Source organism: Sciurus carolinensis, chromosome 3 (genome assembly GCF_902686445.1).
Source record: "Sciurus carolinensis chromosome 3, mSciCar1.2, whole genome shotgun sequence".
Lineage (NCBI taxonomy): Eukaryota > Metazoa > Chordata > Mammalia > Rodentia > Sciuridae > Sciurus > Sciurus carolinensis.
The window spans coordinates 159,684,650-159,712,271 of record NC_062215.1 but is presented as its reverse complement, the minus strand read 5'-3'; the positions used below and the strand labels follow the sequence as shown (position 1 = coordinate 159,712,271).

Genomic DNA, 27,622 nt, shown 5'->3' with positions numbered 1-27,622 from the left:
AACAAAATTTTGGTTATTCATGCAAGGAGTAAAGTATCAAAGAAAAGATCCAATGAATTATGGTCTTTTAAAATAGAATATGCATACCAGATTTCACCTTCTAAAGAATAGTTGACAAAGATTCATAGAGACAGTGGGAGGATAAGAAAAGTTTATAGTATGCATCTTGTAGACTGAAGAGAAAAATATTATTTTAACTATTTACTAGTGCTAATACATTATGCAACTTTTGAGAATATTTTTGGCTTGTATAAAGTATAAATTTTATCAAATCTGTATAAAATGGAAAACAACAAAACATTTGTTAGCCATAGGAAAAAAAGTTATACTGTAACTTCATACAAAACATACTAAAATAAATTTCAGATGAATTACAGATATGCATATAAACTGTAAGATAAAAAACATAAAAGTACTAGAAGAAAATTTTGGTGATCATTTTCAACAGTCTTATAGTAGGGAAAAAAATTTATGAAAATATAAAAATATACAATAAAGTGGTAAGTTTACTAAAATAAAATTAAAAGTTCTTTTCATGAAAGTTATTATAAACTGTTTTTAAAAAATAATAAAAAACTGACAAAAATATTTGCAAAGTACATGAATGACGGAGTTAGTGTCCTTATTCAATAAAGAACTTTTATAAATAATATAAGTAAAGAATAAATGCAGAACACATACAGACATCGATTAAATGCAAACTGAAAGTGATTAATAAATAGAAATGTTTTATTTCACCAATAATCAACTAAATTTTAATTCAAATAAGAACATCAAAATTTTTTTTACCTACCTGATTGGCAGATATGAAAACATATATTGGAAAGAGCGTGGGAACATGCTTCCTGACACTATGACGTGTTCCAGGCTAATTATCTATTTTCTCTGGCCTTTTCTTAGCATTATTCATTTCTGGAGGAGCCTTATTTCCTTTTATTGGAGAATAGATACCACCATTTTAACATATTAAAATGCCATATCAGAGCCAGACGTTGTGGCACATGCCTGTAATCCCAGCGGCTCAGGAGGCTGAGGCAGGAGGATTTCAAGTTCAAAGCCAGCCTCAGCAAAAGTGAGGCACTAAGCAACTCAGTGAGACTCTGAATAAAATACAAAATAGGGATGGGGATGTGGCTCAGTGGTTGGATACTTCTGAGTTCAATCCCCAGTACAAAAAAAAAAAAAAAAATGCCTAAAATACCATATCAGTATGTGAATTAAGATTTTGAATCTTTAACATGAATTAATTAATGTATTGGGAAATCTTATACAATGATAATATACAAGTGTATAAAATGTTAGTATAATGTGTCAGAATATTGACAGTACAGGGGCTGGGATTGTAGCTCAGTGGTAGAGTGCTTGCCTAGCACACCTGAGACACTGGGTTCGATCCTTAGCACCACAAAAAAATTAATAAATAAAACAAAAGTATTGTGTCTATCTACAACTAAAAATTAAAAAAAGAATATTGACAATACAGCATAAATAGAGATACAGAACTTTAGCTGTGACAATTTTACAGATCAATATTTATATGCATAAATATTTTATGGCTACACATTGTTTCTTCTTACCTTGAGTACATTCTTTATTCCTGACAAAAGAACTAGACATACCTCTCACAGGCTACAAATTTTGTTTCTTTTCAAAGGTTTGCCAAACTATAAATTCTCCCCAAAGGCTTGGCAAAGAAATGAGTACGACTCATGAGTTCACTTCTGAACCAAGCAGAGCTTTCACTCCCAAGCCCAGAGCCTCGGAGAACAGCATGCCTGAGCAACACCCCTGCAGGAGACCCCTGAAACCTGAGATTCGCAAAGCTCAAATTATATATATATATATATACATATATATATATATTTTTTTTTTTAATAGTATGAAGAATATAGCATCTTAAGAGTGGATCCCCATTTGATGAAACAGAATATCATTCAACACTAATGGCAAATAAATTTTTCATGTCATTAAAGTCATCTAGACATTAGGAAATTAACATTTTTCAAGGCTAAGGATGGGATATGAAGTGAAAAATAAAGAAGTGCTCTTTAAAATAAACCTTGATGGTCACTGAGGTATGTGTCTGAAGTCCCATGACTGAGGAGGCTGAGGTGGGAGGATCACTGGAGCCCAGGAGTTCCAGGTCAGATCATATCTCAAAATAACTAATTAAAAATAACTCCTAAGCCGACATGTTGAAGATTTGGACCTACTTTTTCTTCTATAAGATGCAGGGTATCTGGTCTGATTCCAAGGTCCTTGATCCATTTTGACCTGAGTTTTGTGCAGGGTGAGATAATAGGGGTTTAGTTTCATTCTGCTGCGTATGGATTTCCAGTTTTCCCAGCACCATTTCTTGAACAGGCTCTCTTTTCTCCATTGCATGTTTTTGGCACCTTTGTCTAGTATGAGAAAACTGTATTTATGTGGGTTCGTCTCTGTGGCTTCTATTCTTTACCATTTGTCTACCTGTCTATTTTGGTATCAATACCATGCCATTTTGTTACTTATTGCTTTGTAGTTCTGGTTTTGCGATACCCCCTGCTTCACTCTCCCTGCTAAGGATTTCTTTAGCTGTTCTGGATTTCTTATTCTTCCAAATGAATTTCATGATTGCTTGCTTTATTTCTGTGAGGTACATCATTGGGATTTTAATTGGAATTGCATTGAATCTGTATAGCACTTTTGGTAGTATGGCCATTTTGACAATATTAATTCTGCCTATCCAAGAACATGGGAGATCTTTCCACCTTTTAAGGTTTTCTTCAATTTCTTTCTTTAGTGTTCTGTAGTTCTCATTGTAGAGGTCTTTCACCTCTTTTGTTAGATTGATTCCCAAGTATTTTATTTTTTCTGAGGCTATTGTGAATAGGGTAGTTTTCTTAACTTCTCTTTCTGAGGATTTATCACTTATGTATAAAAAGCATTAGATTTATGAGCATTGATCTATATCCTGCTACTTTACTGAATTCACTTATGAGTTCTAAAAGTTTTATGGTGGAATTTCCTGGTTCCTCTAAATATATAATCATGTCATCAGCAAATAGGAATAGTTTGAGTTCTTAATTTCCTATTCATATCCCTTTAATTTCTTTGGTCTGTCTAATTGCTCTGGCTAGAGTTTCAAGGACAATGTTGAATAGAAGTGGTAAAAGAGGTCATCCCTGCCTTCTTCCAGTTTTTAGGGGGAATGCTTTCAGTTTTTCACCATTTAGAATGATATTGGCCATGGGCTTAGCATAGATAGCCTTTACAATGTTAAGGCATATTCCTACTATCCCTATTTTTTCTAGTGTTTTGAGCATGAAGGGGTGCTGTATTTTTAAAGAAACTGTGGTATATATATACAATGGAATATTACTCAGCCATAAATAATAATAAAATTGTGGCATTTGCAGACAAATGGATGAAATTGGAGAATATCATGCTAAGTGAGATAAGCCAATCTCAAAAAAACCAAAGGATGAATGATCTCGCTGATAAGTGGATGATGATACATAATGGCGGGGGAGGGAGGCAAGAATGGAAGAAGGAAGGATTGTATAGAGGGAAAATAGGGGTGGGTGGAGTGGGGGGGAGGAAAAAATAACAGAATGAATCAAACACCATTACCCTATGTAAATGTATGATTACACAAATGGTATGCCTCTACTTCAGGTACAACCAAAGAAACAAGTTGTACCCCATTTGTTTACAATAAAAATAAATAAATGAATAAATAAATAAATAAAATAAAATGAACCCTGATCACAGATCCATGGTTTTACCTGAAAAAAAAAAATAACTCCTTCAATAAAATGGCTATAAAGAGAAGACAACTCATTTTATTGAGAGTGCTTTAATGATGTATTTTTAATATAACTCTGCTAATGCCAAGAACAACTGTGTGCATCTTGTCATATTAGGTCATAAAGTCAGTTGTTAAAAATTAATATGATTAAATATAAATTCAGATTTTTATAAAATGACATTCTTGCACAAAAATTATTTCATTATTGAAAGTTAGTCTCCTATTTCTACTGACAATGATTTGGCATAAACTACTTTATTAAGATAAATGTTTGAGAACTTCCCTTCTCATATTACTTGCTTATCCCTTGTTTCTTTTTCCCAATTTCCTTTCTCACACTGTGACTTCAGGGTTCAAGGCATCCTCTACACAATCCTGATGGAACTAATTTTCCCCTAAAATAGTCCTTTGTCCCATCCTGCTTTCCTTCTATCTCTATACTAGATATATAGGAAAAGTGTAAGTTTTTCCATGGAAACTGTTCAATTACCACATCATATCATAAAGTTCAATAACTTATAACTCCCAGCTATGAAGATAGGATATGTACTCTGCTAAAATGCTCTGTAAAACTAAGACATCTTTGATAATACTAGTTATCACTAAGTCTCCTCATTACAATGAAAGTCAGCAAATAAAGGAGACTGTGTATTAAAAGACAGAAGCAAAGGTCTGGAAGGAAGGAAGTTTTGAATTTGAGCTTAGTTTTGACATACTAATTGAATTATGTGGTGTAACTTAATAGACATCCTGAGTTTTAGTATCTTTACCTACAAAATGAGAATAACATCTTCTCTTTCAGGATTGTTGAAAGGATCAAAATGAAATAATATATGTAAAGTGTTTGTATTATTAGTTTTTTTGTCATAATATGATTAATAATGGCTAATAATTGAGATGAAACTGTTTTCAATCACTAAGATTCACAATGATTTTAATCCCTTTTACAGATGAAGCCACTAAGACACAGAAAATTTAACTGAGCCAAAATCACACAGCTAATATGTGACCATGCTAGCATCTGAGTACAAACGCACTCTCTATACAGAGCCTTTGATCTTTGCCACCCTGCTATCCTGCATCATTAATTTTAATGTAACTCAAACCTGCACTGAAATATTTCTAAAACATTTATTTTTATGTCTAATATTTAGAGTTCAATACAAAAAAATTAAACCAAATTTTGACATGTGAACAAGAATTTTCTTCTGCATACTTAATTCTACCCTTAATGGGGAAAAAAAAAAAGATGATTAGAGGAACATTAAAATTTTAGGTAACAAGAGTGCATCAGCTCAAAATGTACCCTGAAATGAGATAATTTTGTTCCATTTAACCCAAATCCAGAGAATGCTCTGTCTCCCCAAATGAGATAAAAGGTTAACCCTGGGGAACCAAACCACTACCTCCTGCCTGTCTTGTCAGAAACTAAGTCTATAAGAGGCAAGCATCTAGTGTTTGAGGGAACAGCCTACAGAGAGCAGGCCTAGGATGAAGATGGCTTTAAAATGGAAGACAAGAACTGGGGCGGGGATGGAAGGACTGAGAAAACCTGAGCTGTCACTGTAGACTGAGGCAGCCTTTGGAGGTGTTCTGTTCATCTCCGGGAACTGAGACTCTAAGAGCAAATACTGGCCCTCAGACTTGAACCAAAATAGGAAAAATTGTCCCCATAAGCCTAAATTTTGATTTGGAGGAATGATTAACTCAATCTCCACCAAAGAGTAAAATGCACAGCTTATAAGAATCTTCCATCTTGGGGTAAGAAATTGGAAAATGATATGCTTATGTATGGAGTGTGGGAGGCAGGGGACACTAGAGGAAGCAACTCTGTGATATCTGGTACCATATCTATTTTTTCTATCCATATATCAAGCAATCTGTGATTTCTGTATGTATGAATGGGACTATAAATGAATAGTGGTATTGCTTCATTTTTTATAAAAGAATGGTTAATCTTAAAAGAATGGTTAATTTTTTAAAAAAAAAATGTTTACGATTACAAAAATTAACCCAGAATCCATTCTATAGTAAACAAGATTGCTTCTAGAAACTCTGTACCAGTATTAGGTGATTAAAGGAACTGTAAGAACCTTATATAACACAGAATAATCCAATATATGGATTATTTCCTGGAATCACACTGAGAAAATTATTTGATTCTTTCAAGAATATTAAAGCAATTCATGTGCTCCCTGTATTCATAGCCTCCATTGCTGTGTAAATTCTACAAAATATTTTTGACCTTAAAATGGAAATGTGTACATGTGCCTTCCCATTTACAGTAACACTATTTGTGAGTGATAATGCACTCATTTTTGCTTCACACAGGAACCCATTTTCTTCTGATTTCTTTTTAACACCTCAAAAATGGGTAATATAAATCTCTGAAGAAAAATACAACATAAAAAGTATGGACACACTCTCAAGGGATGATCTGACAATGGCTTGTGATAGATTATTCCAAACAACACATATCACTGCTCTTATCTTTTGCCATCAGATTAAACACATAATTTTTCCAGAGTTTATTCTCCATGAAGAGTAAGTTCCAAAAGAAAGCAATAAACACCACTTCTTTGACATGCATCAAAAATGTCAGGGGAAGATAAGCTACATGCCAGAAAACAATGCAATTGATATATGGTACAAATGAAAATTTTAAACGAATATATATTGATTTTTATTATTTTTAATATCTGATAAAAATATATAACTTAATTATAACTTGTTAAAATTGACAAATATTGTTAACTCAGCAAATTTTATCCATAAAGGCTCATAAATGCAACCTGTCTTTTGTCCAGCTGCTTTAGGAGCAAGGAGAAAACTACACATAACTGATTTCCTTAATGCATGTTTTTAGCTCATGAGAGTTCAACAGTGTCCAAGAAACTGCAGCAGTTGAAATGGGAAGTATTCTTAGTATGACCTGTTTACACTGATTTCTTACATTATTATTTTAGGCAGTCTTTCATTGCTATGAACAAAACACCTGACAAGAACGATTTACAGGAGGAAAAGATTATTTTGGTTCATGGTTCCAGAGGTTCAGTCCATGGTCAGCCAACTCCATAGCCCTAGCCCAAGATGAGGCAGAAAAATGTGGCAAAAGATATAGTGGAGAAAAACAGCTCAGGACATGGCAACAGGAAATAGAGAGAAAGCTCTGCTCACTCAGGACAAAATATAAGACCCAGAGACATACCCCCTGTGACTTACCTCCTCCAGTTGTTCTCTAAATGACTACAGTTACAACCCAGTTAATACTTATTAGTGAATTAATTCACTGATTAGGTCAAGGTTCTCTTAATCTAATAATTTCACCTCTGACAATTCTTGCACTGTCTTACATATAAGCTTTTATCCAACCAATAACAATTATTAAACTGCCTTCATTTTTCATATTTACTATTTCCTTTTAAATCACCCTTTCAATTCAAAACCTATGATCTAATATGTCAAACCACAATATGGACCATGTAACAATAAGCAAGCAGCATGCATGTAATATAAATTGCCCTTTTCAAAGAAGATATGTGACCTAACTTGGGGAATGAAAGAAAAAGAAAATAAAAACAATAATACATGCTTTTAATGCACAATTATTTTAAGGGAAAAATTCTCTTATTTTAGAATCTTTCTTTTAAAAAAATGCACCTTTTATTTTAGTCAGCTATTTCACCACTGTGACTGAAAGATCTGACCAGAACAATCATAGAGGAGGAAAATTTTATGAGGGGGCTCACAGTTTCAGAGGTCTCAATCCACAGACAGCAGGCTCCACTCCTTGGAGCTCAAGGTGAGGCAGAATATCATAGTGGTAGAATGTAGTGATGATCAGGAAGCAGAGATAAAAAGCCTCCACTCGCCAGATACAAAATACATTCCCCAAAGCCATGCCCCCAACACCCCGTTGCCTTCAGTTACCACTCAATTAACCTCATCAGGTGATTAATTCACTTATTGGGTTAAGGTTCTTATAACTCAGTCATTTATTCTCAGAACCTTGCCTCACACATGTGCTTTTTGGGGGACACCTCACATCCAAACCCTAATACCATTTAATCATTATTGTACCTCAGTATTTCTTGAGTGTTTACCAGCTCATAATTGCAATACAAATATTATAAATTTCAGAATATGATCCTTTTCTATAAGCAATTTCCTCTTCATCCCTTATTTTTGTTTGGCTCCAACTACTGCTACTAAGATAACCTCCTGTACAAGCTCAATAATGGGAGGAAAAAGGTAGTAGAATGAAAATGAGAAGAGCAATAGCTTAAATATTTACTATAAAAGAAAATATAAAGGCATAATCATAGTAAGATATAGAAAACAAAACAGGATACCAAGAAATGAAAGAGAGTGACTGGGCAATATTGACTGAGGAAACAAAGAGGGAGAACCACAGCCTTGAATTTTCATGAAAGTTAAAGCTCAGAGACAACTAACTTGATCGTCAAATTCACAGAGAGACTAGAACTAGGAAAAAGCAGGGAAGTTTTACAACAGAAGAGAGAAGGGGAATTAGAAACAGAGGATTCATTGGCCCACAAAGGCAGCTGACTCTTCTACTCCCACTCCTTACCACTACTCCTACCCCTACCACACTATACCTGCAATAGCAAGAATCAGTAGCTGGGCATTTAGACCTGGGATAGGGGGATATACATTTCTCAAGAAATTTACCAAAATGCAGAAAAAAAGTAACAAGTAAATCAATTAACAATTAATATAGGTGTTAGCAAATAAAATAGTACCCATTATCAAAGCCCCCTGAATTCCATCATTTAAAAGCCCCAGATCAGTGATCTGCTACACATCCACCCATTATATGCCAAGTTTACCAAAGGACATACCAACTAATCTATGCAGAGATCCCACTCATATTTTATACTGAACCATTATTTATAGTAAACATAAAATCAATAGCCAGAAGTCATTTGTGGTATTCATGCAGCATACAAAAAAGAATTTATTTTTTTAAATAAAAGAAGGTTCCAGATAAAAGTACACTGCCAAGATCCAAAGATAATACAAACAAATCTAATTGTTATCCTTAAAAAATGTATTGTATTCATTAAGATCTATTAAACAAGAGCAGGAGTTCATGAAAAATATCAGAGAACAAGAAAGATCTCTTTGAAACCAAATCTATCATTCTCAAAACAAAAACTTATAGTAGAAATGAATGGGAAATATGGGACTGTATAAATGAAACATGGATTAATTCAGAGGATCCACAAACAACTAAGAATTCTATAAAGAACATTGAATATACAATATTTTTCTGGTTCTACAAAATTAAATTATATAGTACTTAGATTTATCACAGCAAACTCAAAAAAACAAGAAATACACCTATAACCCCAGAGACTTGGGAGGCGAAGGCAGGAGGATTGCAAGTTCAAGGCCAAACTCAACAACTTAATGATGCACTAAGAAACTGAGTAAGAACCTGTCTCAAAACAAATTTTTTTTTTTTTACTTTGAGGATGTGACTCAGTGGTGAAGTATTCCTGGACTCAATCCCCAATACAAATGAGAGAGAGAGAGAGAGATTGAGAGAGAGAGAGATCCTAAAAGGAAAGAGAATTAAATTGGTTTCAGACTGTTAGCATCCCTGGATGTTCAAATATAACAAATTAACTCATTCAAAGTCCTTAGAAAAAACTTTATTTTTTTAGAGTGGGAAGCAATGCTAGAGATCAAACACAGGGCCTTGTGCATGCTAGGCCAGCAATCTACCACTGCCCCATGTCCCCAGAGAGAACTTTTTCTAGAATTTCATTCTTGGTCAAAATACAGTTTGGTATGTATTGTGCATTATCTCAGGAGGCTACTTAATAAAGTACATTAGCAAGATTTAATAAAATGTAAAGGGAAACAATACAAATAACATCCAGTAAAACAGTAAGTGGAAGTGTCAGGATGCTGTTTGGGCAGAGGCCTAGATAGTAACCACTCCCAACAGCACCAAGACAGAAGGTATCCAAGGAAGACCTCCAGGGAAAGGTGAAGTAGAGAGGTGTACTTCATTAAATAGACAGTAAGATGTGAATGAGAATCTGGGAAAACTTGAGTACACAGTAAGAGAACACACAAATATAAAGGCAAAGAAAAATAAATAACTGCAAAGGAAAGACAGCTTCCAAATATAAAGCAACTAACTCTCATTAGCACTGGAAATAACAGACTTCAAAAGAATAAAATAGACTCTAGGTGATAGACATTTAAGAATCAAAAGTACAGAGAGAAAAAAGTTCACTTCTTAAACAGAAAATATGAAAGCAAATTACACATTTGAGTGGAAAATCTGTATCAAAATAAAGCATGTAGAGTGAAACAGACATTATTACCTCATGTACATATATGACTACATGACCAATGTGATCCTGCAATATGTATAATTGGAAAAATGAGAGATTACATTCCATTTATGTATTAGCTATCAAAATGTATAAATGCATTCTACTGTCATGTACAACTAATTAGAACAAATAAAATTTAAAAATTTTAAATTAAAAATAAAGCATGTTACAATATGAAAAAAACTAAAATCTGGCTTGATTTTGCATATTCATGGGATGTAAAAACAAAATATTGTCCTTGGACATTCTGTATTCATGAAGAAATAGGTCAAAAGCAAAATGTGGAAACACACATCACTATAGTTGTAACTGTGCCCCCAGCTTTATAACTGCAATCATCTGAAATACCACAACAGACAGCCTGTATTTTAATTTAAAAAAAACTAGGATGGGTCACCACTCTATGCAGTCAGTCAAAGAACTGAGTTTTAAATAAATTTTATCTTTCACAAATGCAGATATACATAGGGGCACCTCTTCATTTATTGAGGAAGTTTCAATGTTTTCACACACATACACAAGGATTACACACAAAGTCAACATTGTGATAATGCACCTTTGTGGAGTTGAAACTACAACAAATAACAAAACAAATAAGAACTAAGTATTTACACACTTTATACTTTCACCGTGGGAATTTATGAATTGTAAAAGCTAATGTGACACTTTCAATTTTGTCTTGTTTGTTTCTTAAAAAACAAAATAACAAAAGCAAATAAAAAATACAACAAGTTCAACATATGAAAAAGAATATTCTGGGGAGAGATTATGAATAATTGCGTTCAGGTAGTCCATAAGAACTGGCTGACTTTCGTGATCATTAATTACATTTTGCAGGCTGCATGAAGATGAATAGCTCTGTTTCCTTTTCCTTTTCCTTTGTTCTTTCTCTTTCTTTCTTTCCATGGCTCTCCTTGGTGAACATGTTCACATTCATTTCCTACATGACATAGCCCTTTTTGGGTTGGATATACACTGACATAAGCATTTCCTATTAAATTTTCTTGATTTCTGCACCATGCTTCTATGTTGTCTTGTGCATGTGGAAATTCACTTTGCATGCATCTTTATACACAGCACAAATTTGGCAGAAACAATAATGGTGACTGAACAGTAGAACTGTTGCATGTGTTACCCTGCTTGTAATTATTTTTGAATCAGTCAGTAACTTCATTGGCTTCTTCAGGCAAGACCAGCTTTCATTCATGGAATTTCATCAACTGCAAGGCATGCCAACAGAGCCAAACAACACATTTTGAAACTGAAGTTTTTGTCATCATATCTCAAGACCAATCATTTCCCCAGAATTTGGCTCTCCTTTTATTTCATAGTCTTTTCTTTCATGGAATTTGAAGTTTTCAGGATTTCAAAGTTAGGGATTTTAATATTTTGTGAGTTTGGGGATCTTAGACTTTAAGGATTTTGATCTTTTGAGATTTCAACATGTGGAATTAGGGCATTCATGGGCCAGGGATGTGGCTAAGTGGTAAGTGCTTGTCTAGCATGCACAAGGTCCTGGGTTCAACCCTCAGGGCTGCAAAAAAGAAAGAAAAAATCTTTCTTTGAAATTAAGTCATGCAGGTTGTGTCAGTCTCAATTATGATCAGAACCAGAAGGAGAATGTATTCACAGACACTACCTAGTTTTGCAGCAAATACTTCCAATTATCATAGTAATTATAATTTTACTAGTGTTTAATATTTGTAAACTACCTATAGAAAATGCTATAGTTTGGATCTTAAATGCCCCTTAAAGTTTGATATATTAAAGCTTGGTCCCCTGGGGGGAGCTATCAAAACAGAACTTTTAACAGGTAGCGCTGAGGTCACTGATAGGAGTGAGGATGTCCCCAAATGGATCGTGGAACTCTGACCCCTTGCTTTCTCACTTGTTGCTTCCTGACAATGAGGTCAGTAGTTTTAGTCTGCCATGCCCTCCCACTGTGATGTGCTGCCTCACCACAGGCAAAAAGCAATGGGGTCAACTGATCATAGACTGGAACCTCTGAAATTATGATCCAAAATATACCTTTTCTTTTTATAAGTTGATTAGCTCATATATTTTGTTTTAGTGATGTAAAGCTAACTAAAACAGACAGCATGAAAGATTTAGAATTTAAAATATTGGCTATAGATTAGAATGTAATTCTTATTGACTTTAAAAAAAATAAAAGCACAGCTTTCTTTTTTAAGAAACTAGCAGGGCAGATTAGGAGTAAAGGAATGGAGAGAATGACAAAAGGAAAGATACAAGAGATAATTACACAGCTTATGAAACAAACTATGTCTCAAGTACATAAAATGTATTACTTTTTTCCAATGAAGTAACTAAAGATTGTGATGCAACTATACAACTATACCAAGAATGGAACAAGAAGGTTGAAATTATAGTAACCCTAAATCTTTAACCAACAGAAGGAAGTCAATAAATAAGATCAAAGTTGATAAGTCAGAAAATAAAATGACATTATTAAGTAATGGAAGTTAACTAAAAGAAAGAAGCACAAACACAAATGTTTAAACATAAATGTCTCTCGAAAGAAAATATGAGGTAGCTAAGAGCACAGTAAAACAGTGGTAAGACCTTTGTAAAATTTAATTTTTTAATTTTTTATTTGTTCTTTTTAGTTATACATGACAGTAGAATCCATTTTGATACAGTTATACAGGGATGGACTATATCTTATTCTAATTAGGACCCCATTCTTGTAGATATACATGACGGTGAGATTTGCTGTGGTGTATTCATATATGTATATAGGAAAGTTATGTCAGATACATTCCACTATCTTTCCTTTTCCTATTCCCTTCCCTTCCCTTCATTCCATTTTATATAATCCACTGAACTTCTATTCTTTTCCTTCCTGCCATTCCCATCCACCTTATTGTGAGTTAGCTTCCACATATCAGTGAAAGCATTCCACCTTTGGCTTTTTGAGATTAGCTTATTTCACTTAGCATGAGAGTTTTCAGATCCATCCATTTACTGGCAAATGTCATAAAGTCATTCTCTTTATGGCTTAGTAATATTCCATCGTATATGTATACTACATTTGCTTTATTCATTCATCTGCTGATGGCTATCTAGGTTGGTTCCACAGTTTAGCTATTATGAATTAAGCTGCTATAATCATTGATGTGGCTGTGTCACTGTAGTATGCTGGTTTAAATTCTTTGGATATGTGCCAAGGAATGGTATAACTGGGTCAAATGGTGTTTCCATTTCTAGTTTTTGAGGAATTGGTGCAGAATGGCTGTACCAATTTTCAGCCCCACCAACAATGTATGAATGCTTCCTTTTCCCCACATCCTCACCAACATATATTGTTTTTGAGTTCTTGATAATTGAGTGAGGTGAAATCTCTGTGCAGTTTTAATTTGCATTTCTCTAACTGCTAGAGAAGTTGAACAGTTTTTCATATATTTGTTGTCCATTTGTATTTTTTCTTTTGAGAAAGATCTGTTCAGTTCCTTTGCCCATTTATTGATTGGGTTATTTGGGGTTTTTTGTTCAGCTTTTTTGAGTTCTTTGGATACCCTAGAAATTAACACCCTATCTGAGGTGCAGGTCGCAAAGATTTTTCTCCCATTCTGTAGGTTCTCTTTGCATGCTCTTTATTGTTTCCTTGCTGTGAAGAAGCTTTTTAGCTTGATTCCCTCCCATTTTTTCCCTTGGTTTCATTTTCCTCCAGTCAACTGCAGTATGAAAATATTAAATGAAAAATTCAAGAAACAAACATAAGTTTTGGATTATATACCTTTCTAAGTTACATGATAAAATCTTGCACCATCCCACTCTGACCTCCTTAGGATGGAAATCCTTCCCTTGTCTTGTATATCACATTGTATATACTACCAGCCTGTTGGGGATTTAGTTGCCATCTCAGTTAACAGATCGACTCTCCCAACATTGCCATGCTTGTGTCCAGGTAACCCTTCGTCAGCAGCCTAATGCTCTGGCCTAGCACCTACATCGAGCATTTCACTTCCTCTCATCACATATGCACTATATTATCCCACACCATTACAAAATCAAGGGTGAATATAGTTTGATATTTTAGAGAATGTGTTCACCTTTTATTACAGCATATTGTTATGAAAGATATCTTTTATTATTCCACATTATTACTAATCTCTTACTATTCCTAAATTTATCAAGTAAACTTTACCATATGTATGGATGTATAAGAATAAAACATTGTATATATAAAAGATTTGGTACTATCTGCAATTTCAAGCATCCACTGTGACTCTCAGAATATATCACCCATAAATGAGGGAGAACTACTGTATTTCCAACTGTCTTACAGTCTTTATAAAGGAGCTTGTGCTGGTTAATTTTAGGTGTCAATCTGACTGAATTAGGAATACCTAGAGAACTGGTAAGTCATTATTTTGGTTGTGCCTGTGATGGTGTTCCAGAGGGGATTGATATATGAGTGTGAGTGTACATAGTGGGGAAGATAAACCCTTAATGGGACCAAGTACTGTTTTAGTCAGTTCTTCATTGCTGCAATCAAAATACCTGACAAGAACAATTTAGAAGAGGAAAGTTTGCTTTGGCTCATGGTTACAGAGATCTCAGTCCATGATCTGAGGACTCCATTGCTTGGGCCTAAAGCGAGGCTAAACATCACAGCAGAAGAGCATGGTAGAGGAAAGTCACTCAGATCACAGCAGCCAGGAAGAAAGAGATTGAGCAAGAAGCCAAGGAGACAAGATAAAATCCCCAAGGTACCTACTTCCTCCTGCCACACCCCCACCTATCTACCACTAACACCCAGGATTCCATTCCAATTATTAATCCATCAAATGGATTAACAGACTAATTAGGTTACATTTATCATCATCTAATTGTTTCACCTCAAACATTTCTGCACTGTCTCACATGAGCTTTTGGGGGACATCTCATACCTAAACCATAACAAGTACCATCTAACAAGCTACAGGCCAAGAAAGGCAAAAACAGAGGAAAAATGGACTGCTTTCTCTCTACTGGAGCAGGGATATGTTCTTTTGCTCTCAAACATTAAAATTTCATATAATCTGGTCTTCAGACTCCAGGACCTACACCAAAGCCCTCCTTGTACCTCCTGAGTTTGGGGGCCTGTACACTTGAACTAACCCATGCTTCCAGCATCCTAGGACAGCATCCCAGGGTCTCTAACTTATAAATGTTGCCAGACATCTTATTCTCCATATTTGGAGACTAAAAACAAAAACAAAAAATACTCCTCTCAAATCTATCAATACCTATATTCTATTGGTTTGGTCTCTCCGGAGAACACTCTCACTAATACAGAGGAAAATTGTTTCAAAATTAAAAAGAGATAATGCAAGTTAAGCATGGAATACAGTTCCTAACACATAGTATAAACCAATAAAATGTTAGTTATTTCCTTCTTATCTATGCTCAGTAATGGTCTACAAAACAGCCCTGCATTGCCAAATAATCTAATTTTAGAAAAACTAAACATGCACAATCCTCATATTACTATGCCATTTGCCTTAATACGGTCTCAAAAATGTTATAAAAATGTTTGTTTCATAATATAAATTATACTTCATGATAAAGTAATTTCTTTAATTTCTTTAAATTTAGAGTCAAAATTCCCACTCAACTGAGTAAGTTGAAATAGGGGAGCACAATAAGAAATCTAAGATATAAAAATTTTAACTTGAAGATGGATATCATGTTTGACTTACCAATATATCGCTCCAAAACCAGTAAATCAAGCATTAGATGTCAGTACTAAAGACATATTATCAAAATTTTTTCATATAACAAATTTTACTACATATCTGTCATTTCTCTTTTCTCTTTCTTAACCACTTAAAAGTTGGAAAACAATAAATTTCAAAGTTTGGTGTTTTAAAAAAGAAAAAATAATAGGAGGAAAAGTAGTAGTAAGATATCTTCTAATTAAATGATGAATTAAGTAAACATTCATATGGAAACAATTTATAAATAAGCAAAAAGTATATTTCCAAATTATATATAATATGGTCCCATTTTTGCAAAACCAAAACAAGCTAATGTATATATAACCATGTGTTTACAATTGTGCATTTATAACATGTATACTGCCAGCTAAATAAAAAACTTTTCATTCAAACAATAATAATACTTCAGAGTAGTAGGATTTTAGGTTATTAGCTTCTTCCTTGCACTTTCCTGTATTTTTCTAAATGTTTTGCAATGGGAATGTACTACTGAACATTTAAAGTACTGAAACTCCTTTATGATATACCAAAATTAATTAACACCTAAATCATCAGGAACATTGTTTTTCATAAAGAAATTTAAAACCATTCCGCATTTGTATATGACCATGAGATACTTGGAACGCTATAGTTTAAAAAGGATAAAATAGGTCTATTTCCTTATGCAATGTATATTGAACAAAAGTAATTTCTCAAATATGTGATACCATCTTCTCTAAATGAGATACTGTGGAGATATAAAAAATTATTAAGCAGATGTCAGAATCCCTGGCATCTATCTGTATATTTCATTCATAACATCTCTGACTCAGTCAGAAATACCGAGGACAACATCATGGACCAAAAGGAACTTACTGTTCCATAAACTTGAGAAAAGTGGTATGTAAAAAGAAGATTATCTTGCATGGACTTCAGAAATACTGGAAATATATTTCTCTTCTCAACATTCACAGCACTATACTAACATATCTCCCTGGAACTAATCTCCTGTATCATCTAGGTAATCCATTTTCTTACATGCATGTATTCTCTTCCCTAACAGACAAAGCACTTAGAGAACAGACACCATGTTCAAGTCATTTTTGTATCCCCACAAAGCATAGTTTCCCAGTTGGTTTGCCACAAAAGGGTATGCTTTGTCCCAAATACTGTCCCTTTCATTCAATTATTAAAAACTTTCTGAATATTATAATATTTTGACATATAACCTCTTGTTACTAGTAAATTCTTAAAGACAGCCAGGATCCTGACATTGGTATGTTAACCAACCAATCCAGTTTTACCCCCTTAATCCAGTCCATATACCCTGGGAAGCAAAACTCCTTTGCCGTAATCATCCCAAAGCCGAGTGCCATGCAACCCGGAACCACCCCTACAGTTTAAGGCCCTCTAAAATCACTCAAACTAGGTTATCCTATATTTTTCACCTGCCCTGCCTTTCCTTTCCTTTCCTGTGCAAACCTTAATAAAAAGGTTTTGGCCTAGTCTTTACCTGTGCCTGTCTTCTGCTTCTGGACTACTCTGTATCCTTCCCACCTGGCATGGTGTGCTCTGCCTCTTGTCTCTGTGACTGTGAGTATAATAATCTTTGTTTTCCTAGGCCTTTCCCCTGTCTCTTCCTATAACTGCACTCCAGAGACTGACTCATAAAAGAATAGTAAACACTCGTATTTAGCTCTCCAGTATAATCAAGACAGACCTAAAACTTCCAGAGTTCAATGGGAGGAAGTCATGCAAATATTCATCTGAGTACTGCATGAGAAAAAAAGTCAGTAAGTAATACTGCCTAAAACATTTAAGTATTGTAAAGTATGCTGTGCTCAGAATACCAATAGTGGGGCCACACACCCTGGAAAAGTATTTATAGATAAGTTGATCTGGAATTCTAGTGACCAAGTTGGTCTTTGATCTACTTTGGGCTCTTGAGCTTATAACTATGGGAACTCTATCCCTGAACCTTAGAACACAAAACCTGGCTGTTAATACATTCTGAGAGTCTGTGTAAACACAAGCTTGTAGCTCACCAACAATTTGAGTGTATGTGTGTGTGTAAGGGAGAGAGAGAGAGAGAGAAGAGAGAGACTTAGACTGCATTTGAAGTCTCCCCCTCTACCACAAACTAGAACTTTGTAAGTACATTCAACCTAAGAAGACAAAGTTTCTCCCAGTCCCTTTAGACAATGAGGGGCTTCTATTACAGATTCTTTTTGCTAAACTCAGGCAGGTGAACCCCTGCCCATGACATCCTGCCTGTCATGTTACCGCACAACATGTGTTTCTCTTCTGGCCTTCCATGCTTTCCCACCATCACATCTTCATGCTATTCCAAGTGCAGGATCACTCCTCACTGCATGCTCAGGTCATCCCTGTATCATGTCAATCAACCCCCCTATGTACTCAATATCTTTGCAAAGCACCGTTTCAGTTTCCTACCCTCATTGAAAACAGGTTCCCTACCATAGATCCTCCTCCTCATAGCAACCACAGGCCCTCCATTTTCCTCCTACCAGAGATTGTGAGATAAGTTTCTCCTGATCTCCAGCCTCATGTGTACAATGATCAACTGGGCAGTTTTACTCTCAAATTTCATCAAGTCATAATTCAATGAATGAGCAGTCTTCCAAAACTTTTACCCTATCCCATGTCTTCTGGGGGTTATACTACGCATAACTATAATGCACTAATAAATCCATAATAAACTATTTAGTGCTAAAAATCACCTATACAGAGTTAGATTCATTGATACAAAAGATAGTCCGAAACTATCTTCAAGTCATTGAATAAATGCCATTTTCTTAGCTAGCATGACAATTTTACTTAATTTTCTATCGTAACAGTAGATGCTCTCTGAATATTAATTGTGGTGACTTAATTACTTAATGAATATAAACATTAAGAGATAATTTGTTAGCCAGGTTCAATAGCACATACCTATAATCCCAGCGACTCAGGAGGCTTAGGCAGGAGGATCAAAAGTTCAAGGTCAGACTCAGCAATTTAGTGAGACCCTCAGCAATATAGTGAGACACCATTTCAAAAATAAATAAATAAATAAATAAATAAAGAGGGCTGGGGATGTTACTCAGTGGTAAAGCATGCCTGGATTCAATTCCCAGTACCAAAAATAAAGAGGGGGGGATAATTTGTTAATTTAACTACCTATAAAGATTTTTAACTGTATGAAAAATTAATCACATAAAATAAGAGAGGAAAAGACAGAACAAAATGAATTCATAGGGTCCACAACCATAGAAACGAAATGATGTACCCCATTTCTGTACAATGAATCAAAATGTAGTCTGTAAAAAATTAAAAGCTAAATAAAAAATAATAAAAAAATAAATTAGATGTTTTCAAAACTATAAACGCTTTTAAGTCAGAATTTTTTTTTTTCTGCATCAGTGATTTTAATAAAGACAAACAGGCTTCTGAGCAAGAAAAAACTTCAGTGGTCAAGTCCTTCAACAAGGTTCATTAGGTGCCTTGTGGACAGTACTTTGTCTTCTATGCAGCTCCCCAACCCTCTGATTTTAGGAAAAGATGAGTCTTTCTCTTGTTTCCTTTTGGGAGGGATGTAGCCACTGAGGTGAGAGGCCAAACTCCGTTTTTCCCGAGATGGTTTTACTTTAAGCTTCATTTTCTTCTTGTCAGGATCATGCACAAGAGTACGCCTCACGGGGTTTTGTTTCATCGCAAATGCTTTGCCACAGCCAGTGTGTTCACACACAAACAGGCGCTTTTCCCCATGGAAAGAGAGCATGTGGCTCTGGCGATGGGACACAGTGGTGTAGGTTCTACCACGGCTACTCTTGGGCACTGACACACATGCTGTTCTGGGGCATGAGTTTTCATGTGTTGCTTCAGGTAATCTTTGCGTTTAAATGTTTTCTGGCATACTTCACATGATGTTTCCTCTTTGTGGGCTTCTCTCACGTATTTTAGACATTCTATCCATGTTTTTGCCACAAAGGAACATCCCTTTTGACATATATAGCCCGTGGACCTTTCTGTGTCATTTCAGCCTACGGGGCGAGGTAAGTACTTCCTGTATCCCTCCTGGGGACACCTGAATGGGGGCTCACTGGTATGTTCACACTGATGGACTTTCAGCTGCTGATGATTCTTAAAGGCCTTCTTGCAGCTTTTGAAATTACATACATGCTGTTTTTGCTGCTTTTCATGTTTGTGTTCAAAATGTTTCTTCAAGTTTGATTTTGTGCTGAATTTCTGATCGCAACCATTAGTTGTACAAACAAACGATTTTTCTCCACTATGAATCAGGATGTGGTGACTCAGACGGTAGTCCCTGACCAAGGCCTTGCCACAGCCTTCACAGTCACAAGCACACGGTACACAGTGCATGCATCTAGCTTCCAGGTGGCGCTGCAGTCAGGGAAGGAACAGATGAACAGCCCAGGGAGCGCGCGGGGGCGGCACTGGAATGAGTCGGCCATGGTCAAGGACCACACCACCTGCAACTGAGGCCAGCTGCTCCAGAGCGCCCAGGTCCCCACCCACCGGGCCAGGCGCGCAGCCAGGTGCAGCCAAACCGAGGGCGCGGTAGAACGCTCCGGGACCCCACCCGCTGCCCTGAGCATTTGATAAATTATTATCAAATTGCTAGTGAAGTATAATTTTTACTATATCACAAGAAACAGCACACTCTAATAAGACCAGGACAGTGACATCAGTTATTTGTGTGTGTGTGTGTGTGTGTGTGTGTGTTATATATTTATATATTTATATATATACATATATATGTATATGATTAAGAACATGCATTATATATCATTATACATTAATGCATTATATATTATTACATATTAATATATTATTATATATTATATATTATTAAGAATATATATAATTAAGAATGAATGAATTAGAGCTAAATGTCCACCTTTCTCATTTACAAGGATCCTGGTCAAATTCAGTTTTTAGTAGTTATTTATTTTGCATTAAACTTAAAGTACTCAGGCTTCCTACTGAAGTCACAGTGTTTAGATTTTTACATTAGATATATACTGAAAGAATAGGCATGTGCTTTGTGACACAATGTCACTTTGGTATTAATCATGTGATAGTTCTGATATAGGGAGATTTCCCTAAACACTCCATTTTTACATTTATTTTCCTGTTTTAAAATAACAAATTAAAAACCTAAAAGTCATAACCTAAATTAAGAATAACATAAATTGAAACTTAGATGATATAAACTAATATTTAAATTTTAATACATTTTTAAACATAAAGACTTGAGATTTATTTTTTAAAAAAGCATGTTAATTCAAAGACTAATCTTAAACACATGATGAAAGTTTTAGATAATCCACTTAAACTGAATTTTTTAAGAGATGCAAATTATTTCCAAATAATGTTGAAAGTTTTGTTGGCAAGGATGTGAGGAAAAAGACACACTCATACATTGCTGGTGGGACTGAAAATTGGTGCAACCACTATGAAAGCAGTATGGAGATTCCTCATAAAACTTGGAATGGAATCACCATTTGACCCAGTTATCCCACTTTTCTGCATATACCCAAAGGACTTAAAATCAGCATACTACAATGATTGCCCACATGAATGTTTATAGCTGCTCAATTCACAATAGTCAAGCTATGGAACCATGACGCATCTATTTCCTACCACTCTGACACTTGACACGGTTCTGTTGAAAGATCATCCTCCCTCTTGGGGGCCATAGGCATGGCATGTCTCCATGTGCAGTTGTTTTTAATACTAATAGTCAATATATCCTTAGATTCAGATTATAAAGAATACTGGGGAGATTGCATGGTGCTGGGACATAAAATAATATACAATAAAGTTTAATATTAATATTTAGATGAAATTATAAATAAGCAATTATGATTTGCTCAAATTTGTAAGGAGCCTGTAATTTCTTTTAGTATACAAAGTCTCTAAAAGTTATACATAACTATGTGAGAGAATTCCTCTGAGCTTTGATGTGGTGTTTGGTCTTCAGTGCTTTCTTAGCGTTTATGGTTAAGTTTAAGGATATTTTTCCCACTTAATAAATAAATAGGTTAATCATAAGTACAATTTGTATTCTTCCTATGTCTAGTTAGAGTTTTAGTCCATCATTCAGTACATGAAATAGAATAAATATTAACCATAAGCCGATTCCTCTACTCTGTTATAATAACAAAAAACATTCCACCGTTAATAACTAACATTAGAGTTCTTGGAAGGGGTAACTTCTACAGAAACTTAATGTCATATTCTTTCAGGGAAATTAAAACTAAACGGAGCATGGTGCCCTTTACCTTGCTGGGAACTGTTTTTCTTTTTAAGCTATCATGCAGTAAAAAAACATGTTTATTGAATAAGATCATTAATTATACTCTTGAAGATTTTTTACTTAACATTTCCTTGTATTAACCATGAAATGATGTAATCGATACCAAAGAAAAAACAAACAAAAAGACTCTGAACAATAAAGATTCAGACTCAGTCTCAGAACACTTGGTGTCTCTGTGTGCTGTTTCTCCACCGTGCCGACGCCTCCCATCCGCCTCGGATCCCTGACTGCTGCTAGGGCTGGACCCCAGCAGAACCAAGCTAGGTGCTCTTCAACAGGTGAATGGATAAAGAAACTGTGATATATATACACAATGGAATATTATTCAGCCATAAAGAATAATGAAATTATGGCATTTGCTGTTAATGTATGGAACTAGGGACTAGTCTGCTAAGTGAAATAGCCAGTCCTGAAAAATCAAAGGCTGAATGTACTGGATGCTAACATGCAGTAAGGGGAGAGGGAGAGAGAATACATGTTCATTGAATTAGACAAAGGGAAATGAAGGGAAGGGAGTGGGGATAAGAATAGGCAAGACAGTAGAATGAACTAGACATAACTTTCCTATGTTCATATATGAATATACAACCAGTGTAATTCCACCTCATGTACAACATCAAATGGGATCCTAAGTTATACTCCCTGTGTGTATATGTCAAAGTACACTCTTAGTGTCATGTACAGCTAAACAGAACAAATTTTTTTAAAAATAAAAAAAGAGAAAGCTTTTTAGTTTGAATCTATCCCAGTTGTTGATTCTTGCTTTTATTTCTTGTGTTATGGGAGTCCTGTTAAGGAAGTCTGATCCTAAGCCAACAAGTTGAAGATTTGGACCTACTTTTTCTTCTATAAGATGCAGGGTCTCTGGTCTGATTCCGAGGTCCTTGATCCATTTTGAGTTGAGTTTTGTGTAGGGTGAGAGATAGGGGTTTAATTTCATTCTATTGCATATGGTTTTCCAGTTTTCCCAGCACCATTTGTTGAAGAGGCTATCTTTCCTCCATTGCATATTTTTGGAACCTTTGTCCAGTATGAGAAAATTGTATTTATTTGGGTTTGTGTCCATGTCCTTTATTCTGTACCATTGATCTACCTGTCTATTTTGGTACCAATACCATGCCGTTTTTGTTACTATTGCTTTGTAGTAGAGTTGAAGATCTGGTATTGCAATACCCCCTGCTTCGCTCTTGCTACTGAGGATTGCTTTAGCTATTCTAGGTTTTTTATTCTTCCAGATGAATTTCATAATTGCTTGCTCTATTTCTGCAAGGTACATCATTGGGATTTTAATTGGAATTGCATTGAATCTGTATAGCACTTTTGGTAAGCTTTCTCTCAGCAAAGGAAACTATCAGAAATGTGAAGAGAGAGCCTACAGAGTGGGAGAATATCTTTGCCAACCATACCTCAGATAGAGCGCTAATTTCCAGAATCTATAAAGAACTCAAAAAACTCTACACAAAGAATACAAATAATCCAATCAACAAATGGTCTAAGGAAATGAACAGACACTTCACAGAAGAAGATGTACAAGTAATCAACAGATATATGAAGAAATGTTCAACATCCCTAGTAATAAGGGAAATGCAAATCAAAACTACCCTAAGATTTCACCTCACCCCAATTAGAATGGCGATTATCAAGAATACAAGCAACAATAGGTGTTGGCGAGGATGTGGTGAAAAAGGAACACTCATACATTGCTGGTGGGGTTGCAAATTAGTGCAGCCACTCTGGAAAGCAGTGTGGAGATTCCTCAGAAAGCTTGGAATGGAAACACCATTTGACCCAGCTATCCCACTCCTTGGCCTATACCCAAAGGACTTCAAATCAGCATACTACAGAGATACAGCCACATCAATGTTCATTGCTGCTCAATTCACCATAGCCAGATTGTGGAACCAACCTAGATGCCCTTCAGTTGATGAATGGATAAAGAAACTGTGGCACATTTATACAATGGAATATTACTCCGCAATGAAGAATGATAAAATTATGGCATTTGTAGGCAAATGGATGAAATTGGAGAATATCATGCTAAGTGAGATAAGCCAATCTCAAAAAACTAAAGGACGAATGATCTCGCTGATAAGCGGATGAGGACATATAATGGGGGGTGGGAGGGGTTAGCATTAGGTTTAGGGTTAGGTTTAGGGTTAGGGATAAGGAGAGCGGTAAGAATGAAGGAAAGAAGGACTGTATAGAGGGAAAAGAGGGGTGGGAGGGGTGGGGGGGAAGGGAAAAAAAATAAACATCATTGCCCTATGTAAATGTATGATTACACAAATGGTATGCCTTGACTCTATGTACAAATAGAGAAACAACATGTATCCCATTTGTATACAATTAAAAAAAAAATAAATATATAAAAAAAGACCAAAAAAAAAAAAAAAATAAAAAAATAAAAATAAAAAAAGAAAGTTAATATTTTCCTTGAGATCTTTTTTATGATGTGCCTTTTTTGAACTCCAAAATTCGAATTATATTTGCATATAATATAAAAACTGTCAAAATATATAATATCTAAGGTCACAATTAAGTTTACAATATTGCTTTTCTTCAAAACAAAGGCAGAGAAATATAAAATAAAGGAATTTCTAAATTTAAATGCTTTTAAATTAATGTAGACTGTCTGCCACACATAATAATTTTAAAGATGATGTAGTTTCAGTCACAGAGAAAAAGTACTCTAAAACCCTACAACAAAGCACTCTGTGGACCCAGAAAGTATAAAAACTGTGGAAGGAACTATGGAAAAGAAGAAACTGAGAAATAAAGCCAGAATCAGAGAGATGCACATATGATGGTGTGTATATTAACTATTTAAAGTTTTAGTACAAAACAGTAGTAGGCATATTCTTTGCATCTCTGGAGAGAATTCTAAGGGAGGGAGGAGAGCAGAAACACAGAATAAGGAAAATCAGATACCTAACTTTTTCCATAAAATGTACAAGGTTGACTCATGAACAGTAAATGCCTCGCCCCTGGAGATGACCATATAAAAGAATGCTGCCTTAGGACGAAATATTATTCTCTCTCAAATGCTAATGAAATATTTTGCATACGATCTTATAAGTTCGTGTATTAACAAAATCCTGTAAAACTTCCTACCTTTATTATTATTGCTTATGGTTCTAGAGATTGACCTGGCCTCAGGTAGATACTTCACGTGTGGTATGTATCATGCAGTTACAACTACAAAGTGCTTGGGGCTTAAGTCATCTGGGACTTTGACTAGCTCAAAGTCCGAGGCGGCTTATTTAATCACCTCTGGTACCTCAGACAGAATGATTGTACAACTAGCCACACCTCTAGGTGGCTTCTCCATGTGGCAAGAATCCATTGCGTGGTGGTCTAAGGGGCATCAAACTGTTACATGATGGCTGAGTTCTACCAGAGAATGTTCAAGAGACCAAAAGAAGTTGAGAAATTACAATCTATTTTTATGACCCAGTCTCAGAAATCATGCAACATCAGCTCAATTATATTCTACAGGGAGTTCCCCAAAAGCTCATGTGTGAGACAATGTAAGAAAGTTTAGGGGTGAAATGATTGGGTTATGAGAGTCTTAACCTAAATAGTGCATTAACCCCCTGATGTGGATTAACTGAATGGTGACTGTAGGCAGATGGGCTGTGGTTGGAGGAGGGGGTCAGTGGGGGCATACCTTTGGGACATATACATATATTTTGTCCCTGATAAGGCACATGAGCGCTCTCTCTCTCTCTCTCTCTCTCTCTCTCTCTCTCTCTCTCTCTCTCTCTCTTTCCTGCCTGGTGCCATGTCCTCAGCTGCTTTCCTCTGCCACCTCCTTCCACGATGGTGTTCTTTTTCACTTAGGCCCTGAGGAATGAGTGAGCCATCTGTGGATTGAGACTTCTGAAACCATGAGCCCCAAAATAAACTTTTCCTCCTCAAATTCTTCTTGACAGGACTTTTTGGTCACAGCAGCAAGAAAACACATGGTTCACTTAAGAAGCCTCTCTTTGAAAACTATCTTCTACCACATACTTTTCATTTAATGTTTCCTAATTTATATGCTGGAAGAGAGTGTCTAAAATAAATTATAAAACATAGGATTTTAAGGATTCTTTGAAGATATATAAATAAAAACAGAAAGCACGGCTACCTATTCCTTTGTATTCGATTTAAACTTTATTGTAAATATGTGAAGAATAATGACAGTCTCATAAAAACAGTCCAGTTATTTCTATTTCTCCACACCCAGAGTTTCTGATCAATCTGCCACAATTCTGTACTATAAAGTATTCCAGAGAACTTACAACATGGTTACAGCAGATACCCAACACTATCAGATGGAAAAGTAAAACTGTGTGCTTGTGCTATCATAGCTAAACATGATGATATGGTCAGGTCCGTAATTCTCAGAGCTGAGGTGCATATGTTTTGATTTTTGTTAATTCTCCGTATCATTGTAGCTATCAACAACCATCTTTGTTAATTCAACTAATCTCTCAGAATTCTTAATTCTGTACTGATTTCCTGCTATAAGCACGGGGATTTAAAACTTATAATCTTTACAAAAAAATTAAAATAAAAAAATTGTTTTAAATAGTATATGTAGTTTTCTCAACACCAGAAGGGAAGTGTTTAAATGTCATAAGAAAATTTTAAAAGAGGATCAAATGTAAAGTATACTCAATGCCTAGCTCATAGCATGGGTGCTCAGAAATTTTAATTAGTATGTAGATAAATATACACATAGACAAATACACATAAAATTTATCTTTCTAGGAAGAAAAATTATTTTTATTTCTGGATTTTGTTATCTACAGTTGAAATTATTTTATAAGCCTGATACTCCAAAAAATGTTTAAATAATACCTAATTTATGGATACCACCAGAAATGAATGAATGCCAAGGCATACTTTATGACATTTATAAAATTTTTTGGAATAGTAGAACTTTACTCTGAATATTCATGTTCAGGAAATGCAATAAGAATATTCCATAAAACAATTATTCATTTATGATTTAGTAAAACCATTATTGTCTTTTATCATCATACTAATTAATAGCATTATCTAAAATAATTCATTAATATCTGATATTGCAGACTGAAAGATCTGCATAAAATACATATGCAGTAAATTTACTTACTACTATAAATTTAATAGTAAAGATATTAAAAAATACATTTTGCAATGGTATTTTAAATTGATTTTCTTGCCCATTTTGATGAGTAAACTCATTCTTTTATAATTTTCATTTTTTAATGTCTCCTTTGTAACACTATTATTTCTAAACTCATTTTTTTCTCTATAATATCTGATGTTATCATAACATAGAGAATTACATATGCTTATGTTTTGTTAATTGAAATCCAATTCTTTGACCCATTTTGGTTCATGAGGTTACCTCATAAAATAGCTAAATAAAAATGAGAACATT

The 27,622-nt window shown here is 34.9% G+C and overlaps 1 protein-coding gene and 1 pseudogene across 1 annotated transcript in view; both read right to left on the bottom strand.

Moving 5' to 3' along the window:
* Spag16 (sperm associated antigen 16) overlaps nt 1–27,622 on the bottom strand; it is a 1,066,789-nt gene that overhangs the window by 936,967 nt on the left and 102,200 nt on the right. The window lies entirely within an intron of this gene.
* LOC124981332 (transcription factor IIIA-like) lies at nt 19,333–20,485 on the bottom strand (annotated as a pseudogene).